We start from the raw sequence: 25565 nt of genomic DNA, 5'->3' as shown, positions 1-25565 counted from the left end.
GACAACATTACGATACAGATACAGCTCCGCTTTATTAGGATATATATCACCAACTATGAATAACCACAGAGATATACAAGCAACAGAGAATCGCCATGGACTCGATGGGCTGAACAGCTTCTGTCGGCATGTGAGTGACGCCACACGTTGATGCTGCCACTCTTCCTGTCTCTGGGACAGTGTGGCTGATGGAGAAACAATGTCTCATTGGTAACCCAATCTTCTGCGTTAGACTGTCTGCGGCCCCGCAGCTGAGGGCCATGGGGATGATTCTCAGTGAGTGAGGGTTTCACTCGGATTGTCATCATCTGGGACAGTTGGGGCTCAGCTGTTAACTGCTGCCCGACTGCAGCAAAGAATCCGATGTCACTGTTACAAAAGCCTTTCTGCAGGGTTGCTGTGTGAAGATGGATTCTGAACACCCAACAGACTACACAAGGATGTCCTCACATAAATTTACCTGAGGTTAGAGAATCCGTAGTACATTTCTATCTTTCCCATCAGCTCAACATCTTTATCGCTGTCTCAGATACATGATATTTGGAGAAAGTTCCCAATCAAACTTGATGATTTTCAGCACTTGATGGAACTGGCTGTGCCGATGATTGCGAGTTTTAGAGCATATCAGCGCTTGCTTCTCCTCACACTTCGTGCAGGTGGAGGGAAATAGCTGAATACTCTGCCGATGGAGGCAACTTAGTCCAAGCGGAAGGAATAAACAGCACTGTCCCGCAAACAAGAAGACGGGATGAGAAGGTGATATTCTTGAGACACGTTGGTGCGTAGAAATTCGAGAGCACAGTGGGATGTGGTTGGACCTGAGCGACGACTCCCTGCTGGTTTGGTGTTGGAAATGTAAGAGTGCGCAGGGCATGATTTTCGCTTAGTAGCTTGTGTAAATAATGGCATGTGAGAATGCCTGACTTCAAGTCGCCATCGAACCTTGTTGTTTGATTTCACTTTTGCCCATTCGTCCTACCAACTATTTGATAAAAAGATGTAAATCATTAAGTTGTACCCCTTGAAATACCGTTGAGTTTTGGGGTCAGAAGTGTCATCGTAGTGGGCATGGCACAGTACGACGTGTGTTGAAAGTGAAACAACTGTTTTAGGATGTTCACCCACACAATCCCACTCTGAATAAATCCAACTCTGGATGTTTGCAAAGTTCTTGGTGTGAAACTTTAGGAAGTGGGGACGTGAAATGATTGGAAACAGGGCTGAAGAGGTAGATGGGAATGGTGTCGTATATGAGGAATGCCAATAACAAAGGTCATTTAGAAAGTTAGTTCAGGTCTCCTTGGAGAGCAGAAGGACGAAAGCTGGTCTTGTTAAACATTTCCAAGACTTGAGTGGTTTGGACAGAGGAAAGAAGGAAGGGAGAATGCTCCCTACGCCTGAAAGTGTCGAGGACGATTCAGCAGATTTTTGAAGTCATTAATAAAAGAAGAAAAATGTACATGAGGAGAAACGTTTTCACATAGGGATTGGTAAGGGTCTGCAAATCACTGCCTGACATTGACAAAGAGTTATTTAAAAACTAATTCGATGTTTATGTTGAAAGTAAAAGTGTGCAGAGTTACAGGGAGAAGGCAAGAGAATGGTACCAAAAGAGAAACACATTCATCTCTGTGGAGAGCCAGCACAACCAAGGTGGTTTGTAACACATTTGTGATTCTGAGTGGAATCACCGTTCGACCAATAGACTGTTGGGAGTTAGACCACATGATATTGGCAAAGCCAGGGCACATCTACACAACAGAATCTTAGCCAGCACTACATGTCAGAGCGAGGATGGCGCTGTCTGAAAATCCTGCTGATGTCCTGCGGATCAGACACCACACATTTCACTGTAGCAGCTTGGCCAAGCAGCCTAAGAAGCTGGATTCAAGTTCATGTTGGTAGGTAGCATAGGTTCAAATCCCATTGTTGCAATTTCTGCGCATCAGCTGCAGCGTGTTAATGTGCTGTAATCAAAGCAAAACTGCAGATCTGCTTCTTGGAGAGTTAACTACAGTGTGGCAGAGTGCAGGTTTTCTGAAATGGGTCAGTGCCCGTGTTGTCATGACGTGTTCGCCTCCCACACGGTAAGTCACAGGCTTAAGCAGCTCTACTGCTGCTTTATGTCCCAGGCAAGTTGAGGTTTTACTGGAACCGAATGGAGACAGTTACTTCATTGCTGTTGTGAAACAAAGTCCTGCAGTGAATCTACTCGTCGTTATTTGGTTTTCTGGCGAATGGGAAAATAATTCCAATGAATTGAGACTTCATATGTTCTTAAATTTCTTTCATTTCCTTAATTTCTGTCCTGGAGACATTGGAACGGAAAGGTAATCTAACCGAGACTGCGATTGGTGAAATTCACTTTTTATGGCCCATTCTTATTATATTCTTTCTTTCTCTCTTTTCAGCATAGTCTGGGAAGTGGTGGTGCACTAAGGCTGCAGTATGTTTGAAAGAGTAGTTTGGAATTGCCCTGTTGTTAGTTGTGAGATTACTTTATGGCTCATGCCCCCGGACTGTCTCACATTTAGCATTCGTGCTTCGCTGTGTCTGAAAATGCATTTGGTTTGCCAGTTTTGTTTGTGTTCCGTGTTAAATGCTTTCTGTTTTGCGATTCGCTCAATACATTACGAGTTAACAGGGTTTCTGAGGTAACTTCCAGCAGCAAACATCCTCAACTGACGATCTGGGAATATTTCATTGAGTATGGTCAGTCGGGGCAAAAGTAAGGAAGTTTTTCGGTTCTACAGTGTTTCACAATACTACCTTTCCCGTGAGCAGTCGAACAGACTAAAATATTGTGCCACAGCGAGCGATGGCAAGCAAGGAAAATTAGGAATTGTTTGGGAACAATAATTCTTTCGAGGGAATACGAAACATGGGAAGGGGGAAGAATAAGACTTCTGAGACAGAAATTGAAATAGGAATGGCCGATACTGGATGTTCTGAGAGAAAATGCGAAACAGGAGACGGAGAGAATTGGAAAAACTGTTGGCAGAATGGGAGATCTGAGGCTGAATGGAAAATATAGATGTGAGGGGGAATGGGAGTTCTGAGTGGGAATGGGATACAGGGGAGTGGGATGAAATAGAAATTCTGAAAGGTAATTGGAAACGGGAGTGGTAGAGAATGGGAATTCTGAAGTGGAATTGGAAATAAAATGTGGGAAAGTATAAGAATTCTGTGAAGGCATGGGACATATGTCTGGGCTTGGTGGATGAGCAATGGGGAATGCACGTACACAGCTGGGGGAGAGGGCTCTGGATTGTCTTTTGTTCGGAGGTTTGATGTGGACTCAAAAGGCCAAAAGAGCTGCTTTGATAATTTCCCAAATCTCTGATTGTCGATCACTGCCCCAGCTCCGTTCTTCCACTGCAGAAACCCCGTCAATGCCTTTCTTACTTTCAGACTTAACGATTGTATTATACTACCTGTTCTATTCCAGAAAGCCGGTTAGTGAAGGATAGAACCAATCATTGCACCACTTAAGTTAATGTACATGGTTATACATTGCAGGCGAGAGATTTGTATTCCTTTAATTACAGTCTTTGAGAATTTCAATTTTAATGGCTCCATTAATGGAAGAGCCTTCAGTTACTAAGACAGTAACCTCTTTAATTCCTTCCCTGAACTTTGCCTCTGTCTATGTCGCTTACCTCCTTCAATACACTCAAACTGTATGAAATATTTCACATCTGCCCTTGGATCTCTATGAGGCTCAGTAATATGTTTTATTCCATTTTTGTGGAGCTACTTGGCTTGGTTTGTCACATGAAAGATTCGTTGGAAATGCACGTTTTTAAAGATAGAACAGGTGACTGCGAAATAAAATGGCCACAGTAAATTTCAAAAGTGATGAATATGCTTGAAAAGTCGGAAATTTAAGATGCACAGATATGATGGGTGTGTACATGCACTTCTTTTAAAAACACTATTTGAAAAGGTATCATCCATAAGATTAATTGGCACGGTATTAAGGCAGGGATAGAAAACTGGATTTAATCGGAAGGGTGGAAATTTGAAAAAGGACTTGTGGAAGTTCCAGAGTGGTTCACGTAAGTAATGGTGTCTGGTAGGGCTTGCTTCTCAGAGCACTTTTCTTTTCGGTGTTAATTTAATAATTTTATTATGTGCCAAGAATGTGGCGTTGAAAATCAGAATATTGTAAAACAAAAAGTATGATTAGTGTTTTGGAATAGTTAAGGAAGCTGTTATGAGATTTGTGAAGAAGCAGGAATTGTTTAAAGATGACAGGTAAAATTGTGTTGGCGGATGCGTGTGTGACAAGAGACAATAGGTGCAGGAGTCTGCCATTCTGTCCTTCGAGACTGCACCACCATTCGACATGATCATGGCTGATCATCCTTAATCAGTCTCCTATCCCTGCCTTATCTCCCCAACCCTTGATTCCACTCTCGTTGAGAGCTCTATCCATTTTTCTTCTTCAATGAATCCAGAGACTGGGCCTCCAATGCCCTCTGGGGCAGAGCATTCCACACAGGCACCACTCTCTGAGTGAAGAAGTTTCTCCTCATCTGTGTCTAAAATGGTCTATCCCGTATTTTTAAGCTGTGTCCTCTGGTTCAGCACTCACCCATCAGCGGAAACATGTTTCCTTCCTCCAGAGTGTCCAATCCTTTAATAACCCTTTATGTGTGTGGGAGTGTTTTTGTTCACATTTTAGATTAAAAGTACCAGCGGCAATTGTAATTTGAGTGGGAGCAGTCCTGCTGCTTTGTAACAGCAAGTTCATAGGGGAATAAAAGCTTTATCTCAAAAGCTGTGTTTTTTATTATGGTGCGAATCGAATTCAAGAATTTAGGAAGTGAGATTGTTCAACCAACCCCTCCCCCCTCCCAACCCCACCCCCCAAACTCCCCTATAATTCTGGACGTCCTAGTGGTGGTGTCACTCATCCACCTAACCGCACATCTTTGGACTGTGGGAGGAAACTGGAGCACCCAGAGGAAACACACATGGGTACAGGGGAAATGGGCGAATTCCACATACAATTGCTCAAGGGAGGAACTGAAGCCAGATACGTAGGGCTGTGAGGTACCAGTGCTAACCACTGAACCACCATGACACCCAGGGGGATGTTTAAAATCGGTCTCCTTTCTTATCCTTCCTTCTTCCTTTTTCATAAACTTGGAAAAAAATGTCAGACTGGAATTAATGTTTGCTTTCTTCTCTGGTTTTTCAGTCTCCTTCCTCAAAAGTGCTTTTGACTTTTAGTCTAACATCGTCCTCCAAACTCTTTGTGGTTTTAAGGTCCCTGACTGGTGCATCCCTTCCAGAGTTAACCTAAATCATGGCCATGTAGAGTAGCCTCATTGCAGAATTCCTTTCCAAATCCCATTCCTCTCCTGTCCTTCAAATGCATATCTTTTGCAAGTTTTTAGTCTCTAGATTCTTATTTTGGCTTTTTCCTCAATATGTTTCTGACCGTAATTGCACCATGCTTATCGATGCTGACTGCCCAGATAGTTCTGTGTGATCGGCTGGTGTGTACGGTGATACTGCATGTCTAATTCGTAGATGTGTATGGCGACACCGTGGCTGCCAAGAGGTCAGTGTGTTCATTGCGCAAGGGTTTTGTCAGTGGCATCGCAGTTTGATTAAAGTTGTTGAACAGGGTATGAGAAGTGTGACCAAGTGTTATGCAGATTTGCATAAATCTCTTATCCACTAATGTAGTGTCAAAAATCAGTTTGTTTTTAATGTGACCTGTTAACATCCCCTGGGTGGATCTTCTACAGAAACTACGTCAGTCCAGAGTGATATTGATATCAGTATCCGTGCGCTGAGGGACGAACTTAAAAAGCACTAGATTATTGTGGACAAGCTGAAGAAAGAACAGAAGAAACGTCAAAAGGAGCGATTGAAAGCACAAGTGGCCAGCCTCATCACACAACTAGAGGTGAGATTGAACCCACCATTACGCTGTAGATTTCAGCTGGGGATGTATGGAACATGCGATCTTGAAGAGATTGCAGTTCAGAAAATTTCACATGTTTCCATACTGCGTTCCAAAAACCAAATCAGCATCCATCTCCTTTAATTAAAAATTGTTGGAGTCTATGAAGTTTTCTTCTTGAATCTTAAGGAAAAGTGATCTAGCAGGTTTCCTTTTTCTGTTTTTTTTCTCTGCCACGAATAAGAGTTTATATATTCTGCCTAACGTTCATTCAAACCTAATTCCTCAAATTCCTTTACACAGCGTCTTGTCTTCCTGCTTTCAAGAGCTTCCTTTTTCCAATGGGTTCTTGTATATTCTGATCTTATACTTCCTTCTTCCTGACCAATGTCTCACTATTATTTAAGAAAACAGCTTTGGGGCCTCTTTTTTGTTAAATGCTGCATATATGAATTGCTGTAATGTTGAATGCTGTGCGCAAGGGTTTGAGAGGAAAATCTGGAATAAATAAAATTGTTTTTGATGACATTCAACCTACTGTGTTTTTGTTATCCCTGTTAATCTTTCTTAATTTTGTGGTTAACAGATTTTACAGATAGCTAAAATTAGATTTATTCATGGAGAAACATATTTGTGGTTTGTCTTGTGCAGTTAGCAAAGTAGTGTCATGCGTACTTCTTTACATTCCAAAGTTTAATATCATTTTCTCACCATGTTGCTTTCAGGTGTATGATGGGTTTATTAAGGCGGCCCAAGCTGAACTCAGTAAAGATCTTGATGTTGCCAGCTCAAGATTAAAACTCTGTACTCTACTGTCTAATTCCTCAAATTCCTTTACGCAGCGTCTTGTCTTCCTGCTTTCTGAGAAACCAAAGATTAAACCGCTCTCTCTCTGCAGAGATACCTTCAGTAATGGATGTTAATTGTATAACCTTATGAAGGGATACCTCTTGTATTTCTCTTTTATACCCTAGTGGAACCTTTTTTTTTCCAAATTAGTGGATGACTAAATGATTCTTTACTTAAGGAGACCAGCACATTTACAGAGACTTTACAGCAGCGAACGTGCCTTTTGGCCCAAGAGGCAAGTGCAGTTATTTAGTCTCAATAGGAGTATACTCCCATTTTGTCTCATCCCATCAGTGTATCCTTCTGTATGTTTCTCCCTGAGGTACTTATCCAATTTCCCCTTGAACATATTCATGATATTCAACTTAAGCATTCCTGGTACGAGATGTCATGTGGTTCCATGTTGTCACCTTTTTCAGGGGAGAATGTTTTGTTTTGAATTTCTGATTTGATTCATCAATGTTAACTTCCTGTTCAGGTCAGCCTCACAAGTGAAAATATTTCTCCCTGCATGCAATTTAAGCACCTTCATTTTTAAATTTCTCAATGAAATCTGATTTTAACTGTACTACTTGTACAGTTAATGGTAGGGCCCTGGGGAGTGTTGCTGAAAAAATAGAAATATATATCGGGATGCAGGTATATAGTCCCTTGAAAGTGGAGTTTCAAGCAGAAATAGTGGTGAAGAAGTTATTTGGCATGCTTGCTTTCATTGGTCAGAACATTGACTGTCGGTGTTGAGGCAAGTAGACAAGTCCCCTGGGCTGAATGGGATTTATCCAAGGATTCTCTGGGAAGCTAGGGAGGAGATAGCAGAGCCTTTGGCTTTGATATTTGAGTCGTCATTATCTACAGGTTTGGTAACCAGCGCACTGGAGGATTTCAAATGTTGTGCCCTTGATCAAGAAGGACAGTAGAGATGACCCAGTTAATTCTGGACCAGTGAGCCTTACTTCTATTGCACGACATGTTTTGGAAAGGATTATTAGAGATTAGATTTATAATCATCTCGCAAACACCAATTTGATATCACATAGTCAACATGGTTTCATCAAGGGCAGGTAGTGTTTCCCAAACTTCACTGATTTTTTGAGAATGCGACCAAGCATGTATATGAGGGTAGGGCAGTTGACGTGGTATACATATACCTCAGTAAAACCTTTGATAAGGTTCCACATGGTAGGCTGTTGGTGAAAATGCAGAGAAATGGAATTGAGTGTGATTTAGGAGGTTGGATTAGAAACTGGCTTTCTGAAGGAAGGCAGCGAGTGGTAGTTGATGGAAAATATGCAGCCTGGAGTCCGGTTACGAGTGGTGTGCCACAAGGATCTGTTTAGCAACTACTGCAGTTTGTCATTTTTGTAAATAACTTCGACACAGGCATAGGTGGATGGATTAGTAAATTTGCAGACGACTCTAAAGTCGGTGGTGTAGTGGACAGTGTGGAAGAATTGCAGGGGGACTTGGATAAACTTCAGAATTCGGCTGTGAGGTGGCAAATGGAGTTCAATGCAGCTAAATGTGAGGTGATGCACTTTGGGAAGAATAACAGAAAAGCAGAGTACTGGGTCAATGGAAAGATTCTTGGTAATGTGGATGTGCAGAGGGATGTTGGAGTCCATGTACATAGATCCCTGAGAGTTGGCACCCAGGTGGATAGTACTGTTAAGAAGGCATATGGTGTGTACAGTTTCATTCGTAGATGGATTGAGTTCCGGAGCAGCAATATCATGCTGCAACTACACAAAACGCTGGTGCAGCCATACTTGGAATATTTTGTGCAGTTCTGGTGCCCATATTTTGGAAAGGATGCGGAAGCATTGGAAAAGGTGCAGAGGATATTTACAAGGATGTTGTCTGGTCTGGAGCGAAGGTCGTATGAGGAAAGTTTGAGAAACTTGAATCTGTTCTCATTAGCAAGTAGGGTAAGAGGGGATTTGATGGAGATACAAGATGATCTGAGGCTTCGATAGGGTAGACAGTGAAAGCCTTTTTTTTCCGAGGATGATGACATCAGTGTGTACAAGGGGTCATAACGACAAATTGAGGGGTGATAGATTTAAGACAGATGTCAGAGGCAGGTTCTTTCGTCAGAGAGTGGCTAGGGCGTGGAATGCACCAATGTAGTTACCTCAGCCAAATAGGTAGATTTAAACAATTCTTTAGTTAAGCACATCGGTGATTTTGGGATAGTGTAGGGGGATGAGCTGAGAATAGTTCACAGGTCGGCGCAACATCAAGGACCGAATGCCCTGTTCTGCGCTATTTTGTTCTGTGACTATAATGCTACAAGAGATTTCTACTGTCTTAACCAGAATGACAGATTTTGTATTGTGGATTTACGAAATGTCACTGATCTCTACCAAACATGTACGAGGAGAAAGTGAGGATTGCTGATTCTAGAGATCAGAGCTTAAAAATGTGTTGCTGGAAAAGCGCAGCAGGTCAGGCAGCATCAAAAGAGCAGGAGAATCGACGTTTCGGGCATAAGTCCTTCTTCAGGAATCCTGAAGAAGGGCTTATGCCTGAAATTCGATTCTCCTGCACCCTTGATGCTGCCTGACCTGCTGCGCTTTTCCAGCAACACATTTTTAATCAAACATGTACGAGGTAGAGCCAGGACAATAATACGATGCTGCAACAGCAGCAGAACAGGTAATTCCATACAAAACCTTCTCACATATTTTGACCTCCAAACTCGAGATCATTCCACAAAAGCACCTCTATATCCCACCACAACACTTTGCCCCACAATCGTGGTATCTGGTTATGCACTAGGAGTGCAACCGTCTGTTCAGGAGCCCTGAAACACTTGGTAAAGACGAACATCATCTGACATTGAGAGCCCCACCACATTGCATGCATTTTCTATCGTTTTAACTCTGTTCCTGACTTCCCTTGTTTTTCCTAATGAGCCTGTTCAAAGTTGTTATTAGATACACCTGCACATGCTGTGAATTGAAGCCAGGCCTCTCGGTCCAAGATTCGGGGAATTTTCACCTCATCACAAGGCATCGACTCGAACTTTCCTTGTCCCTTAGCCTGTGCGTCACGCCTGAATCAACTCTGCAATTAGGAGGAAGGAGCGGCACTGGAGGACCAAGCAGCGGCCGGTCCTCCAACCAGAGTGAGTGAGGAGCGGTGCCAACGCATTCTCAGGGAGTGAACGCTTCAGGATTGGTCAGAAAGCAAATTGTTTTGCAGGATTGATCATTCCCTTTACATAGTGGAGCATAAATCAATGTGAGATTTTAAGAAAATTTGAGATGTAAATCTGATAACGTACATGTTTCCAATCGATTTTCACAACTCAAGTAAGAAATTTCTTTTCAAACTCTCAGAACGATTGGTAATTTACATACCTGGCCGTTATGGTTGAGCTAGGTCGAACAGTCAGTTTACACTTTGGAAAAAAGAATACAAGCATGGACTACTTTCTATACGGTGAGAAAATACATAAAGCAAAAGTGCAAAGGGATCTGGGAGTGCTAGTCGAGGATTCTCTAAAGGTAAACATGCAGGTTGAGTCCGTGATTAAGAAAGCGAATTAGATTAGATTACTTACAGTGTGGAAACAGGCCCTTCAGCCCAACAAGTCCACACCGCCCAGCCGAAGCGCAACCCACCAAATACCCCTACATTTACCCCTTATCTAAGGCTACGGGCAATTTAGCATGGCCAATTCACCTGACCTGCACATCTTTGGACTGTGGGAGGAAACTGGAGCACCCGGAGGAAACCCACGCAGACACGGGAAGAACGTGCAAACTCCACACAGTCAGTCGCCTGAGGCGGGAATTGAACCCAGGTCTCTCGTGCTGTGAGGCAGCAGTGCTAACAGCTGTGCCACCGTGCCGCCCACATTTACCTCAAGAGGGTTGGAATATAAAAGCAGTGATGTGCTACTGAGACTTTATAAAGCTCTGGTTAGGCCCCATTTGGAGTACTGTGTCCAGTGTTTGGCTCCACACCTCAGGAAGGACATACAGGCACTGGAGCGTGTCCAGCGGAGATTCACACGGATGATCCCTGGAATGGTAGGTCTAACATATGAGGAACGGCTGAGGATCCTGGGATTGTATTCATTGGAGCTTAGGAGGTTAAGGGGAGATCTAGTAGAAACTTACAAGACAATACATTGCTTGGAAAATATGGACGTTAGGAAGTTGTTTCCGTTAGGCAAGGAGACTAGGACCCGTGGGCACAGCCTTAGAATTAGAGGAGGTCAATACAGAACAGAAATGCGGAGACATTTCTTCAGCCAGAGAGTGGTTGGCCTGTGGAATTCATTGCCGTGGAGTGCAGTGGAGGTCGGGACACTAAATGTCTTCAAGGCAAAGATTGATAAATTCTTGATGTCACAAAGAATTAAGGGTTACGGGGAGAATGCCGGGAAGTGGAGTTGAAATGCCCATCAGCCATGATTAAATGGCGGAGTGGACTCGATGTTCGAATGGACTTACTTTCACTCCTATGTCTTATGGTCTTATGGTAGACATCTCTATGACTGTAACTCGAGAGGGCAATTGTTAATGTCTAAGATGTCACCCATGATTCTGTGCGGATATGAACATTCTCTATAAACTCACTGATAACCTGAGATGCATTTGCAGTTTGGTTTCTTTGGAGAGCATGCGCAGTGTCACATTAATCTGGACAGTGAGAGTGTGAGAGAGAGAGACATGAAGCTGTTTTCTCCTGCAGCGGCTGCAATCGGCTCCAGAGAGCGGCGCCCAGAGCCGATGTGTGGGAGCCTCGCTGGGAGAAAGGAGCGGAGAGAATTCATAAATCCCGGAAAAAGGTTAAGAAGACCCTCTATTCCCGGGTAAGGAGGTTGTGATCTCTGATCAGGGGAGCGGCCCAGGGTCATGGCTGCCATTTGTTCGAGGGAAGAGGGAGCGCGGGCCTCAGGACCGCCATCTTGAGAAGGTCAAGTTGCAGGAGGGCGGGGCTCTCGGGGTCTGTAGAACAATCAGAAGAAAGGGAAGACCTATTTTTATTGATTAATTCCACGAACACAGCTTCACTGGGCGGTCCCGCAGGAATATGCTCTCTCAGTACTGCTGGGATTTTTCACCCAACCAGAACCAGCAGCTCTCCTCCTCTCTCAGCTCCCCTTCTGGCCTCCCTGCAGCATCTGTCCCCTGGAACATTGAGCTGCCTGTCCTGTCCCTCCCTCAGCTGTTGTTCTGTAATACCTGTGATATCCCAGTCCCATATTAGATTACTTCACTAAAGTCTTGAATGCACCTGGTGGATTTTTCTTAACATCAGCATTTGTTTAATACTCACTTACAGGTTTTTAATTACATCTTTTTTGAAGCATCTAACTCACATTTAATCATTTGCAATGGTGGGATTTGAACCTGTGTCCAGCGAACATTCGCTGAGTTTCTGCATAAATTGCCTCACAATAATACCACACGGCCATCATTTCGCCTGCCCACAGGTTGCTCATCCCAGTGCAATATGAATTAAAACGCCTTCTTCCTGCTCAATTATTTGATACTGACACCTTCCTGCACGCTGGTGATATCACTCAGTATCTCTCCATGTGGTATCCATCACAGTGTGGTCTTCCAGATCTCTGTGGGACACAGTGATGTTCGACATGTGTAGCCCTCACTGCATCAGTCTAATTTCCCATTCTGTCCATTCCTCTGTTAAGACAAACCAGGGAAGACTAACACAGTTAATGTTCGTGCTCAGGAAGTTCCTGACTCAGTAGACTTCCCAACTGCTGGGTGTCTCATCCATCACCTCATTGAAGATGATTGGTCAGCCAGAAATACGAAGGGCAGGGAGATCTGGAGCCTTCAATAAATCGTACAGCGAGGTAAGATCATTCACAGTGCACAGAGCAGAAAGCAATGAAAGGGCTCCAAACAGTGGCTAATAAAACATGACACAGATACAGTGCTGGAGGAGGAACACATTACAGACACACATCAGACTCAATCACCATCCCTACTTGAAGTATTGTTGTACTCGGACAACATCGGCAGTGTCACAGTTATCAATCTAGACCTATGCTGCCTGAGTGAACATCAGTACAACAGAGGGGAAAGCAGGCCTCCCACGTGAGGGTGGGAATGCTGCCTGGGAACTTTCTGCTCTGTGTTCCCTCTCCAACATTGTATCTATGCATGTCTCGTGGATCAGTGACTTTAATCATTCTAACGCCAAAAACAGATCCTGTATCTGTCATCTCCTCCCCTCTCACCAATCCCTTCACATATTTGAAGTCTGCTCCAGTGCAGGCTACCATCCATATCTCAAACTTGCTTCAGTCTTGACAGCATGCCTTGATAGTTTCTCCTCCAATAACTAGAGACGTAGGGTCTGTTTCTGTGCTGCATGACTCTGTGGCTGAACTTGTCCATGCTGCCCAACTTTCCTAAATGTGACAAGTCACGTTTCTCTGCATCTAGCCCATGGCCCTTCAAACCATCTCCTCTCCATATTCCTGCCCAAGTGTCTTTTCCATGTTGTCATTGTACTTGTTTTTACCATTTCCTCTGACAGTCCGTTCCGTCTATGCACCATCTTCTGTGGAACATGTTGTTCCTCAGCTGGTTCTTTAAATCTTTGCTCTCTCACCGCACACTTATACCATTTAGTTTTGGACTCACCTATCCTTGTCTGTTCACCTTACTTATGGCTCGCATGGTTTTACAAACCTGTATAAGGTCACCCCGTAGCCTCCTCTGCCCAGGAGAAATATTGATGACAATGTTACAAATATCTCCAATTCATGTACTCAATGCTCTGACCTATGAAGTGTATCAAATGCTGCTTTCACCACGCTGTCCACCTGTGATGCCACCTCCAAGGAGCAATTTCACTGCACCCCTTGGTCTCTCTCCTTTCGACCACACTGACTAGGGCCCGAACATTAACTGTGTTAGTCCTCCCTGGTTTGTCTTAACAAAAATCCGACACCTGAATTAAATTTCATCTTTCGCTCCTTGATCTAGTGGCCCCGTTAATTAAGACCCCCTCCGATAACTGTAATCCCTGTCCACTATCCCACTAATCCTGCTATCCACAAACATACTAACAGGGACTCCTATACTTTCACTCATATTGTTGACGTAAAAGATGCAAAACAGTGGTCTCAGTACCAGTCTTTATGGCACACCGCTGGTCAGAGGCTTCCACTCTGAACAACAACCCTCTACCAGCACCCTCTGCCTCCCAAGAATTATTTACCTGAACTCCGAGGTGTCTCTGTTTTACAACACTACCGAAGGTCCTGCCATTTATTAAATTGGATCTACCCTTGTTTGTTGTACCAATTGCATTACCTCACATTTATTCAGATTGAACTCCATCCAAGGCTTTTCAGCCATTTCACCCACACCTTCAAGATCCCTTTGTAATCTTAGCAAATCTCCTTTCCTGTCCACTATTCCACCGTCCAGGCTTCATGGTGCACGTACATGGTGTCAATGGTAAAATTATCTTTGATCATCTTGCGGCAATCTCTTTCCCAGTTTCCCAAATGTCCTGAGATACTCTGGATAAGTCCTGGGGATTGATCTACCTTTGAGTTTTACAGCCTAGAGCACCCCCTCTTCTATAATGTGGACTCATTTCAAAACATAGAGTCATAGAGATGTACAGCATGGAAATAGACCCTTCGTACCAACTCCTGCATGATGTTTCTAATCCCATTTGCCAGAATTTTGCCAAAATCCCTATAAACCCTTCCTGTTCATATACCCATCCAGAGCCTGTTAAATCTGTACCAGCATCCATTACTTCCTCTGGCAACTTATTCCATACATGTGCCACCCTCTGTGGGAACCAACTGTCTCTTAGGTCCCTTTTAACAGTTTCACTCACAGTTTAAAGCTATGTCGTGTTGTTTGGACTCCCCAAGTCGGGAGAAAATGTCTTGTCTATTTACCTATCGACGCCCATCATGATTTTAAAAAACGTTATAAGATAACTCCTCAACCTCCCATGTTCAAGTGAAAATCGCACCAGTTAATTAAGTATTTCCCTGTAGCTTAAACCCTTCATCCCTGGCAACATCCTTGCTCAATTTGTATGAACCTTTTCAAGTTCCACAGCATCCTGCAGATGGCACTGAGACCAGAATTGCACACAGTATTCCAGAAGTGGTCAAGCCAAACACTGTTTAGTTCCCAGAGCTCCTCAGTCTTTATCCACAGTTAGTTCCAAAGTGAAATATTTGTTTCAGATCTTTTGGTTTCACACACCGTTGGCTTGGTTGATCATTATGGGTACTGGTTTTGGCCCTCGCTATTCTTTTGCTCTTAACACATGTGTGAACTTTCTTTGGATTCTCCTTAACCTTATCTGTCAAAGCTATCTCATGACATGTTTTGCATTCCTGCTTTCTATCCAAAGTGTATTCGTGCTGCCCCTATGCTCCTCAGGGATTCCCTTGATCCAGCTGGCTCTCCCTGACATGTGCCCTCTTCTTCTTCACCAGAGCATGAACAGTCAGCCAGTGTTTCCTACTTCTGTCAGCATCGAGCCGCACACAAACGGGAACATGCATTTTATCTCCCATTTAAAATATTCCTACTTGCTAGACTTCCCTTTACCTGCAAATGGCTTCCACTTTTAAAAATCATCATGTGTAATACCATCAAGACTGGTCTTGCTCCATTTTCTAACTTGAAATTGTGGACCAGGCCTGTGATTTACCAAAGATATTTCCAAACTAATTGTGGTGACTTTCCACATTGCTCCCCCACTAACACCTCAGTCCTGTTCCCTGAGGGACGGGCAGGTTTAGCCCCATTCTCCAGTTGGACCGTTTACATATTGACTGGGAGTTTATGGAAAGCACTTCACAAATTCTTGCCATCCAAATGTTTTTTTTACGGTAGCAATCCCAGTCCAGGTTTGGAAAGGTTGAAATCCCTACGATTACAACTCTCTTATTCTAACACATATCTCAGATCTCCTGACAGATTTGCTGCTCCATCTCCCACTGACTACCGCTGTAGTATAATTGCAATAGAATCACAGCAAACTGATGAACTTTTTTTTTCTCAGTTCCATTAATATTGTTTAACTGGGTGATTCCGCGTGAATATTCTCTCTAAGCACTGCTGTGATGTTTCCCCCAATCAAACCCATCACCGCTGCTCCTCTCTTGCTTCCTGTTCAATACTTCCCATCGCATCTATTCCATGGAACAATGAGCTGTTGCCAGTCCATCTGTTGTGCAATTCTACAATACCTATTATATCCCATTCCCAGGACCCCACCCGTGCCCTGGGATCATCTGCCTTAACTGTTGCGGTCCCCACAACTCTGCCAGACTAGTTTAAATCTTCTCGAGCAGCTCCAGCACCTCACCCCATCAGGATATGGGTCACCCTTCCGCTCCCAGTTCAGGTGCCTTCCCCACCCAGTCTATCTGTGCTGACACCTTCAGGGATCTATGGGACTTGGACACTAAGACCCCTGTGGTCCTCAATACTCCACAAGGACTTCTGTTCATTCTGTCTATCCTTCGCTTATCTTACCTTCCACAGGATTTGACCTCACACTGATCATAAGTAAACCACATCTGAGGTCACCCTGCTCAGTTTATCATCTGATCGATTTTAGACAGGAGCCTGAGACCAACCTCCTGACTGTGAACAACATCCTCACCTTTTATGTCATCTACATTTTTAGATTAGATTAGGTTACTTACAGTGTGGAAACAGGCCCTTCGGCCCAACAAGTTCACACCACCCCGCCGAAGCGCAACCCACCCATGCCCCTACATGTACCCCTTACCTAACACTACGGGTAATTTAGCATGGCCAATTCACCTAACCTGCACATCTTTGGACTGTGGGAGGAAACCGGAGCAACCGGAGGAAACCCACGCAGACACGGGGAGAACGTGCAAACTCCATACAGTCAGTCGCCTGAGGCGGGAATTGAACGCGGGTCTCTGGCGCTGTGAGGCAGCAGTGCTAACCACTGTGCCACCGTGCAAACCTGCTAATGGTACCTTCTGCTTTCACATCCAAGTCATTAATGTACATAATAACCAGCAATGGCTCCTGCACAGGTCGCCATGGTACACCGGCTGGTGAAAGGCTTCCAAATACAAAAACAGGCCTCCACCAGGTGCGGATCCAATTTGCCAACTTGTGTTGGATTCCATAGTCTCTTCCCTTTTGGACCAGCCTTCCATGTGGGACATTGTCCAAGACCTTACTGACCTCCATGTAACCCATACATTCGGCACTGCTCTCCTCAATATTTTGAGAGGCCATTTCAAAAAATTCAACTGAATTTCTGAGGCGGTATCTTCCTCTACCAAATCCGAGATGATGCAGCCAAGTTGATCCCTGCCTTTCCAAGTGTTGATTCATCCTATCCTTCAGAATTGTTCCCAAGAATGTCCCTCCCACTGATGTCAGATTATCTGTTCCGTAATTACCTGGCCTATCCCTGCTTCCCTTCTTGAACAACTGAACCAAACGAACCTTCCACCAGTCATTCTGCACTTCACCTGTGGCCAGCAAAGTATTAGATATATCCTCCAGGGCCCCAGCAATCTCCTCCCTTACCTCCCACAGTAGCCTGGGTTGCATTTCATTGAGCACTGGGGATTCCTTCGCCTTTATGCCTGTTAAAACTTTTAATGCCTCCTCCTGATTGATCTTAACGTGTTCCAAAACCTTACCATCCAAACTGAAATCCTCAGCTATAATGCCTTTCTCCTGTGTGAATACAGATTGGAAGTATTCATTGAGGACCTCACCTACTTCCTCTGGATCCATGCACAGATTGTCCCTTTGGTGACTAACAGGTCTCACTCTTTCACTCGGAATCTGACCTTGTGGCTTTTCCAAAGCACTGTCTGCCAAGGATATTTCATTACCATTGTTTGACCCTCTTTTCTAAGGACTCCCTTGCCCTCTCTATACTTGTAAAGGGCTTCACCTGTGCTTATTGCACTGTATTTCATTATCAAACTCATGATATCACTTGATCAGTATTTGCTGAATTTGCTGCCTTTGCCATTCACTCTTCAAGGAACACACTGGCCATGGATCCTCATTGCATCACTTTAAAATACTCCAACTTTGCAAGTAAAGCCCCAACTGCTGGCATTCCTCCCAGTCTCTGTTTGTCAGATCCTGTCTAATGATAGCATTAATAACAGGAGACTCCGTTGTGAAGGGGACAGACAGAAGAATGTGTGGCTGCAGAACCAGGATGGTGTGCTGCCTCCCGGGTAACAGTGTCAAGGATGTCTCTGTGCGGTTACAGAACATTCTGAAGGTAGAGAGTGAACAGCCAGAGGTCAATGTGCACATCGGTCCACATGACAGAGGTAGACAAAGAGAATGGGCTCCTGTGAAATGAGTATCACGCGTTAGCTAAGAAGGTAAAAAGCTGACTTCAAGGATAGTGGACTTCAGATTACTCCCAGTGCAACTCACCAGTGGATATAGAAATAGAAAGATAGGTCGGATGGATGTGTGGCTGTAGGGGCAGGGGTTTTCAGTTCTTGGATCATTGGGAGCTCTTCTGGGTTAGAGGTGACCTGGACAAGGGGATGGGTTAGACTTGAACCAGAGTGTCACCAGTATCACTGCGGGGAGATTTGGTAGTGTTACTCTGGAATGTATAAACTAGTTAGGCAGGAGTTTGGGACTCTTAATAAGAAAGGAACCATTGAAAAGTCAGGGGAAAATACATTAGCTATCAAGAGCAAGTTTCCTATTCAGGATATCCAGGGGCACAGTTAAGGGAGAGAAAAGACACTTTGTTTAAAGGGCATACATTTCAACACACGAGGCCTGACTGTTAAGGCAGATGAGCTCAGAGCATGGATTAGTTCTGGGGATTGGGATATTATAGCCATATTAGAAACATGGCTGAGAAAAGGGCAGGACTGGCAACTCAATGTCCCAGGATACAGAAGCTACAGGCGTGACAGAGAGACAAGCAAGTGAGGAAGGGGAGTTGTCCTTTTGATAAGGAAGGACGTCAAAACAGTGCTTAGAGAGGATACTCTTAAGGGGTCATCAAATGAGGACATATGGTGAGAAGTTAGAAACAAAGAGAGGATGGTCAGTCTACTAGGATGGTGTTCTAGACCCCCAGATAGCCAGCGAGTACTAGAGGAGCAGAGATTGCAGGTACCTATAGATATAATAGAATGGTGCTGTTTGGAGATTTTTAACTTCCATTGTATTGTCTGGGACACTCAGAGTGTAAAAGGCCCGTATCGGGTGGAATTTGTTCAATGTGTCCAAGAAAGTTTCCGAGATTAACATATAGAGGGTCCCAGTCTACTCAGGCGGGAGCAACACTAGACCTTCCCTCAGAAACCGAAGTCGGGCAAGTGACTGAATTGTCAGTTGAAGAGTACTTTGGGTCCAGTGACCACAGCTGTCTTTTATTAACATAGTTATGGAAAAAACATCAGACAGCTCCACAGATTAATGTCTTAAACTGGAGCAGGGCCAGGTTTGGGGTCATTAGGCAGGATCGAGCAGGGGTCGATTGACTGAATTAAAAATCACACAACACCGGGTTATAGTCCAACATGTTTATTTCAAAACACTAGCTTTCAAAGAGCAGGTGATCATTCCAAAAGATAAAATTAGCACTAAATTTGTTTGATATTACATTCCATGACACTACTACGCTGTTGCCATAAATTCTATGTCTAATGATTGGGCTCCACAACCACCTGATGAAGAAGCTGCGCTCAAAAACCTAGTACCTCCAAATAAACCTATTGGACTGGAAGCCTGTGTTGTGTAATTTCTAACTTTGCCCACCCCCGTCCAACACAGGCTCCTCCACATCATGCTCCCATCAACTGGGTGAGTCTGTTTGAAGGAAAAGGAATGACTGACAAATGGGAGGCTTTTGAAAGTGTGTTGTCAAGAATCCAGGGTCAGTGTGTCCCTGTTAGAGTTAAGGGAAAAGCTGGCAGGTTTAGTGATCCTTGGCTCATGAGGGATATTGAGGCTCTGTTCAAGAAAAAAGAAAACAGCATACATTGTCTTCAATGTTTCTGTATCAACGTAACCTCTTCCAGTCCTAAAGACATGATCATTTGCTGGAGACTCGACAATCCTTTCAGGACCCTGCAGCACTCCCGATCTGCGAACCCAATGAAAGCCTGTGACTCTCCCAATCCAGTTCCGACAAGATTCACTATCTGTGTGACATCCTCCTGTCGCCAGCATCCACCTTATCAATGTAAGCTCCCCCTGTATCGCCATGCATTTACTCATCTCCATAACCTTCTCAAGCTCTTACACCCCATCGTGTAAATGTCCCCAACAAACCTTCTCACTTTGACCAAACTGGAGGAGGTTACTTATGCTTCCTTATCTGTGAAACTGTCTCCAACCAAAATTACTGTCCTTCTGGAAAATCCGTCAGATTCCACACCCTCCAAATCTAAATAATCTGCCGAAGTAAACCTTCCTATATCTATGCACATCTTTAGTCACGACTACCCTCCATATCTCTGTTTGGTCCTCCAGTCTATACAACCCACTTTATCTCTGTCATTTGTTCCATTCACCGCACTCTGAGGGAACAAGCTTCTTGCTATCCACCCTGTCTGTACATTCCATGATTATGTAGACCTCAATCAGGTCCCCAGTCAACCTTTGTCTTTCTAATGAAAATAATCAGAATCTATTCAAACTTCCTAAATAACGAGCCCCCTCCATACCAGACAAAATCCTGGTGAACCTCCTCTGCACCCTTTCCAAAGCATCCATATCCTTTTGGTAATGTGGTGAGCAGAACTGCATGTAATATTCCAAATGTGGGCAAAACAAAGTCCAATAAAACTGTAACATGACCTGCCAACTCTTTTACTCAATATCCCATCCAATGAAGGAAATCATGCCCGTATGCTGCGTTAACCACTTTACTGGCTTGTGTTGTCACATTCAACGAACAATGGACCTGAATACTCAGATCTCTCTGTACGTCAGATTTCCTCAGGATTTTTTCATTTAGTTTGGTCTTGAATTGGATCTTCTGAAATGCATCACCTTGCATTTGCCTGGATTGGACTCCCCATCTGCCATTTCTCTGCCCATCTCTCCCCTGCTGTACACTCTGACAGTCCCCTTCACTATCTGTTACTCCATCAATCTTAGTGTCATCTGCAAACTTGCTAATCAGACAAACGATACCTTCCTCCAAATTATTTACGTATATCACAAACAATAGTGGACCCAGCACGGATCCTTGTGGAACTGCACTGGGCACAGTTCTCCATTTTGAGAAATTCGTTTTACTATACTCCATGTGCATGTCCAAAAGTTAAGTAAATGTCCCTAATGTAACTATCTCTACCACCAATGCTGGCACTGCATTCCACACACCCACCACTCTCTGCGTAATGTACCTACCTCTGACATCTCCCATAAACCTACCTCCAATTACCTCAAACTTATGCCCCATCATAATAGCCATTTTCACAATGGGAAATTTCTCGGGCCACCCATTCTCTGTATGCATCGCATCATCTCGTACACCTCAATCAAATCAGCTCTAATCCTTTTCATTCTAATGGGAGAAGGCCTGGCTTCCCCAACATTTCTTCATTAGATTTACCCTCCAATCCAGAAAGCATCCTGATAAATCTCTTCTGCGCCCTCTCCAAAGTTTCCACATCTTTTCTATAATGAGGCGACCAGAACATAACACAATATTCCAAGAGTGGACTAACTAGGGCTATATGGAGCTGCAGCCTCACCTCACAGGTCTTAAAGTCAATCCCCTTGCTAATGAATGCTAAGACATCACACGCCTTCTTTAACACCCTTTCAACACGGCTGGCATATGTGAAAGGTCTATGGACGTGGACCCCAAGATTCTTCTGTTACTCCACACCACCAAGAATCTTGCCTTTTACCCAGTAGAGGTTCTCAGCAGAGACCTTCATTCTTAAACCCTCCCTGTTTTGGTACCTTCCTCCAGTCCCCACAAAACCCATAAACTGTGAAACGTCTTCCAGTCCCTAAAATCGTCCTTAACTCTGTAACAACCTTTATTAGCGTGAACAGCCAATTTTAGCCATTTCAATATGACTAATAACTGCAAAATCCTCCAATCCTGATATTCCTCCCTAACGCTGTAACCCCCACCATCCTCCAGTAACTTTCTAGGGAATATTGCAAGGAAGGAAGAGTTTTAGAATCCGGCTCATGTTACGAGCTAGGAAGAGCTGCTGAACCTGGAGGGTGGTCCAAATATAGGAGGGGATAGGGATACTGCAGGACGTTAGAGGGAGCGAGATTCTTAGAACCTGCAGGATGGGACCAGAAATGGGTTTTGAAACCTGAAGGATATTTTAGTCTGAATGACAGATTTATTTTTGATTAGCATGTTGGGCCGATCTTGATGACCTATTCTTTGGAGATGTTTACCAGAATGTCTGTGCACAGCTTCAGATTGTCAGGCTGGGAGATATGAGTTCAGATGTGAATCTATTTGCCCATTCTGTCTGTGTGCCTGATACTGACCTGGTGCTGCTCTGGGAGGAAGCACTCTCCGTGCATCTGGTGGCCTCCAGATCTACAGGACTGACCAGAGCTCACCTCATCAAAGCCTTCGTTTAGAATGTGCTTTATTTTTTCATTATTTTCAAGTGACAGTTTCGTGAGATGCAGGAATTAAGGTTTGGAAAAATGAAACCTTTATCATTGGAAGATGGGAAGCCTTCAAAAATGAGATTACGGCTTTCCAGAGACAGTATAAGGTAGTCCTATTAAGATGGAATGAAATGCTGGTGGGTGTAGGGTATGCTGGATTACTAGAGAATTAAGCTTTTGGTTAAGAAAATGAAGGAAAAATTTGTCAGGTGTAGACACGAGTAATCAAGTGAATCCTCAGACTATAAAGGCAGGAGGAGTGTACTTAAGAGGGTAATCAGGAGGGTAAATAGGGGACACGAGATAGCTCTGACAAATAGGGTAAAGGAGAATCTAAAGGGTTTTTCTAAATACATAAGAGACAAGAGGGTAAGGAGGGAGAAAATAGGGCCCCTCAAAGATCAGCAAGGCAGCCTTTGTGTGCAGCCGCAGGAGATGAGGGCGATACTAAACAAGTGTTTTGCATCAGTGTTTACTGTGGCGAAGGAAATGGAAGAGAAAGAATGTGGGGAAATAGATGGTGACAACTTGAAAAGCGTCCATATTAAAGAGGAGGAGGTTCTGGATGTATTGAAACACATAATAGTGAATAAATCCCCAGGAACTGATCAGGTGTACCTTGGAACTTTGTGGGAAGCTAGGGAAATGATCAATATGCGCCATGCTGAGAAATTTGTATAATCGATCATCACAGGTGAGGCATTTGAAATTTTGAGATTCTGTAACGTGGTGCCACTATTTAAGAAAGGTGGTCAAGGAAAGCTAGGGAACTATAGACCAGTGAGCCTGCCATCAGTAGTTGGTAAAGTGTTGGAGGGAATCCTGCGAGATAGGACTTACTTGTATTTGGAATGGCAAGGAGTGACTAGGGATAGTCAGCATGGCTTTGAGTGTGGGAAAACATGTCTCAAGAAATTGATTGCGTTTTTTGAAGAAGTAACAAAATGGATTGATGAGGGCCAATCATTGGATATGATCTACATAGACTTCAGCGAGGCGTTCGAAAACATTCCTCCTGGAAGATCGATTAGCAAGGTTAGATCTCATGGAATACAGGGAGAACTAGCCGTTTGGATAGAGAACTAGCTCGAAGGTAGAAGACAGAGGGTGGTGACGGACAGTTGCTTTTCACACTGGAGGCCGATGGTGTGCCACAAAGATCGGTGCTGGGTCCACTACTTTTCGTCTTTATATAAAAGATTTGGACGTGAACGTAGGAGGTACAGTTAATAAGTTTGCAGATTACACAAGAAATTGAGATATAGTGAACAGTAAAGAAGGTTGCCTCAGATTACAACGGCATCTTGATCAGATGGGCAAATGGGCTGAGGAATGACAGATGGAGTTTAATTCAGATAAATGTGAGGTGCTGCATTTTGGGAAAGCACATCTGAGCAGGGCTTATACACTTAATGGTAAGGTCCTAGGGAGTGTTGCTGAAGAAAGAGACCTTGGAGTTCATAGCTCATACTAGAGTCGCAGGTAAGCGGACAGTGAAGAAGGTGCTTGGTATGTTTTCCTTTATTGGTCAGACCATTGAGTGCAGGAGTTTGGAGGTCATGTTGCAGCTGTGCAGGACACTGGTTCTGCCACTTTTGGGATATTGCGTGCAATTCTGGTCTTTTTACTACTGGAAAGATATTGTGAAACTTGAAAGTGTTCAGAAACGTTTTACAAGGATGTTGCCATGGTTAGATGATTTGAGCTATCGGGAGAGGCTGAAAGGACTGGGACTGTTTTCCTTGGAGCTTCGGAGGCTGAGGGGTGACATTCGTGAGGTTTGTAAAACCATGAGGGGCATGGATATGATAAACAGATAATGTCTTTTCCCTGGGGTGATGGAGACCAGAGCCAGAGGGCATAGGTTTAGGGTGAGAGATGATAGATTTAAAAGGGACCGAAGGGGCAACATTTTCACGCAGAATGTGGCATATGTATGGAATGTATTGCCAGAGGAAGTGGTGGAGGCTGGTATAATTGCAGCATTCAGAAGGCATCTGGATTGGTATGTGAATAAAAAGGGTTTAGTGGGATATGGGTCAAGTGCTGGCAGATGGGATGATGTGTTATTCAAAGAAACACTGATTAAAACATTCAAGAAGGATCTCGGATAATATGATTCTTGCCAATGTGTCTGTCCCAGATTATACAAAGATTGAAGTCCCCCAAAATTATCACACTACCTTTGTTACAAAGTGCAATGAATTCCTGTTAAATGCAGGGATGAGCAATTAAATAATGCTAGGCAGTTTAAAAGTTGTCCTCTTGCTTTTGTCTTTGACACGTAGCAACCAGAATTTGCATTCAGGCTGATTCAGCTGCATAATCTGTGGTCAAATGCTTTCTCTGTAATGCCTTTGTTATTCATTAGTATCAGGGTTCCCATCTTGCTTTTCCATTCTGCCTGAGATCCTGTAAGGTTGTTTACTGTTGAACATTTATGTTCCACCTTTTGTTCAACCTGTAACCACGTCTGTCTGGTGACTAAATCTCATTTTTCACTGTATCACAAGTCACCATAATGCAGATACTTTGTCCATTCCAAAAATAAACAACATTATAATTTACATTTTCCCACAATGTCCTGTCACAATCCTATTCGCTGATATACAGTTTTAGTTCAACTCTGTTCTGTCCTGTTCCTTTCTGCTTGTCTTCAGTCTCATCCCCATGCGGTTCCGTGCCTTCACATTTTCTCTTTTGATTTGGAAATCTGGTTTCACCTGAACCCTGTCCCTGCATCCTCTCTATCAGTTAGAAGACCTATCCATAAACCTACCGACTTGATTGGCCAGGTCACTGCTCCCAGCATGGTTGGTTTCAATGCATTCATGGGATGTTGCTCTCTCTGGCTGGCCAACATCTCATGCCCACCCTGACCAGTCTTCGAGCTGAGTGGCTTGTCAGACCATTTCAGAGGACATTTGAGTGCCAAACTCATTGCTCTGAGTCTGGATTCATGTGTAGGCCAGGTCGGCAACCAATAACAGATTTCCTTAATTCAATGGTGATCAGTAATAAGATGGGTATCCCTGCTACCTGCATTAAATTCTGGATGAACAGTCGAATGCGAATAACGCGAGACCATTGCCTGGCCCATCGATAGCTCCCACATCCCTTAGTACTGATCCCAGTGCACTTTCTTCGTGACTGTGGTTTGATCA

Source organism: Chiloscyllium plagiosum, unplaced genomic scaffold, assembly GCF_037043375.1.
Source record: "Chiloscyllium plagiosum isolate Xiang-an unplaced genomic scaffold, Cpla_swu_hap1 HiC_scaffold_13, whole genome shotgun sequence".
In the NCBI taxonomy this organism is placed as follows: domain Eukaryota; kingdom Metazoa; phylum Chordata; class Chondrichthyes; order Orectolobiformes; family Hemiscylliidae; genus Chiloscyllium; species Chiloscyllium plagiosum.
Note: the sequence above shows the minus strand (reverse complement) of the source record.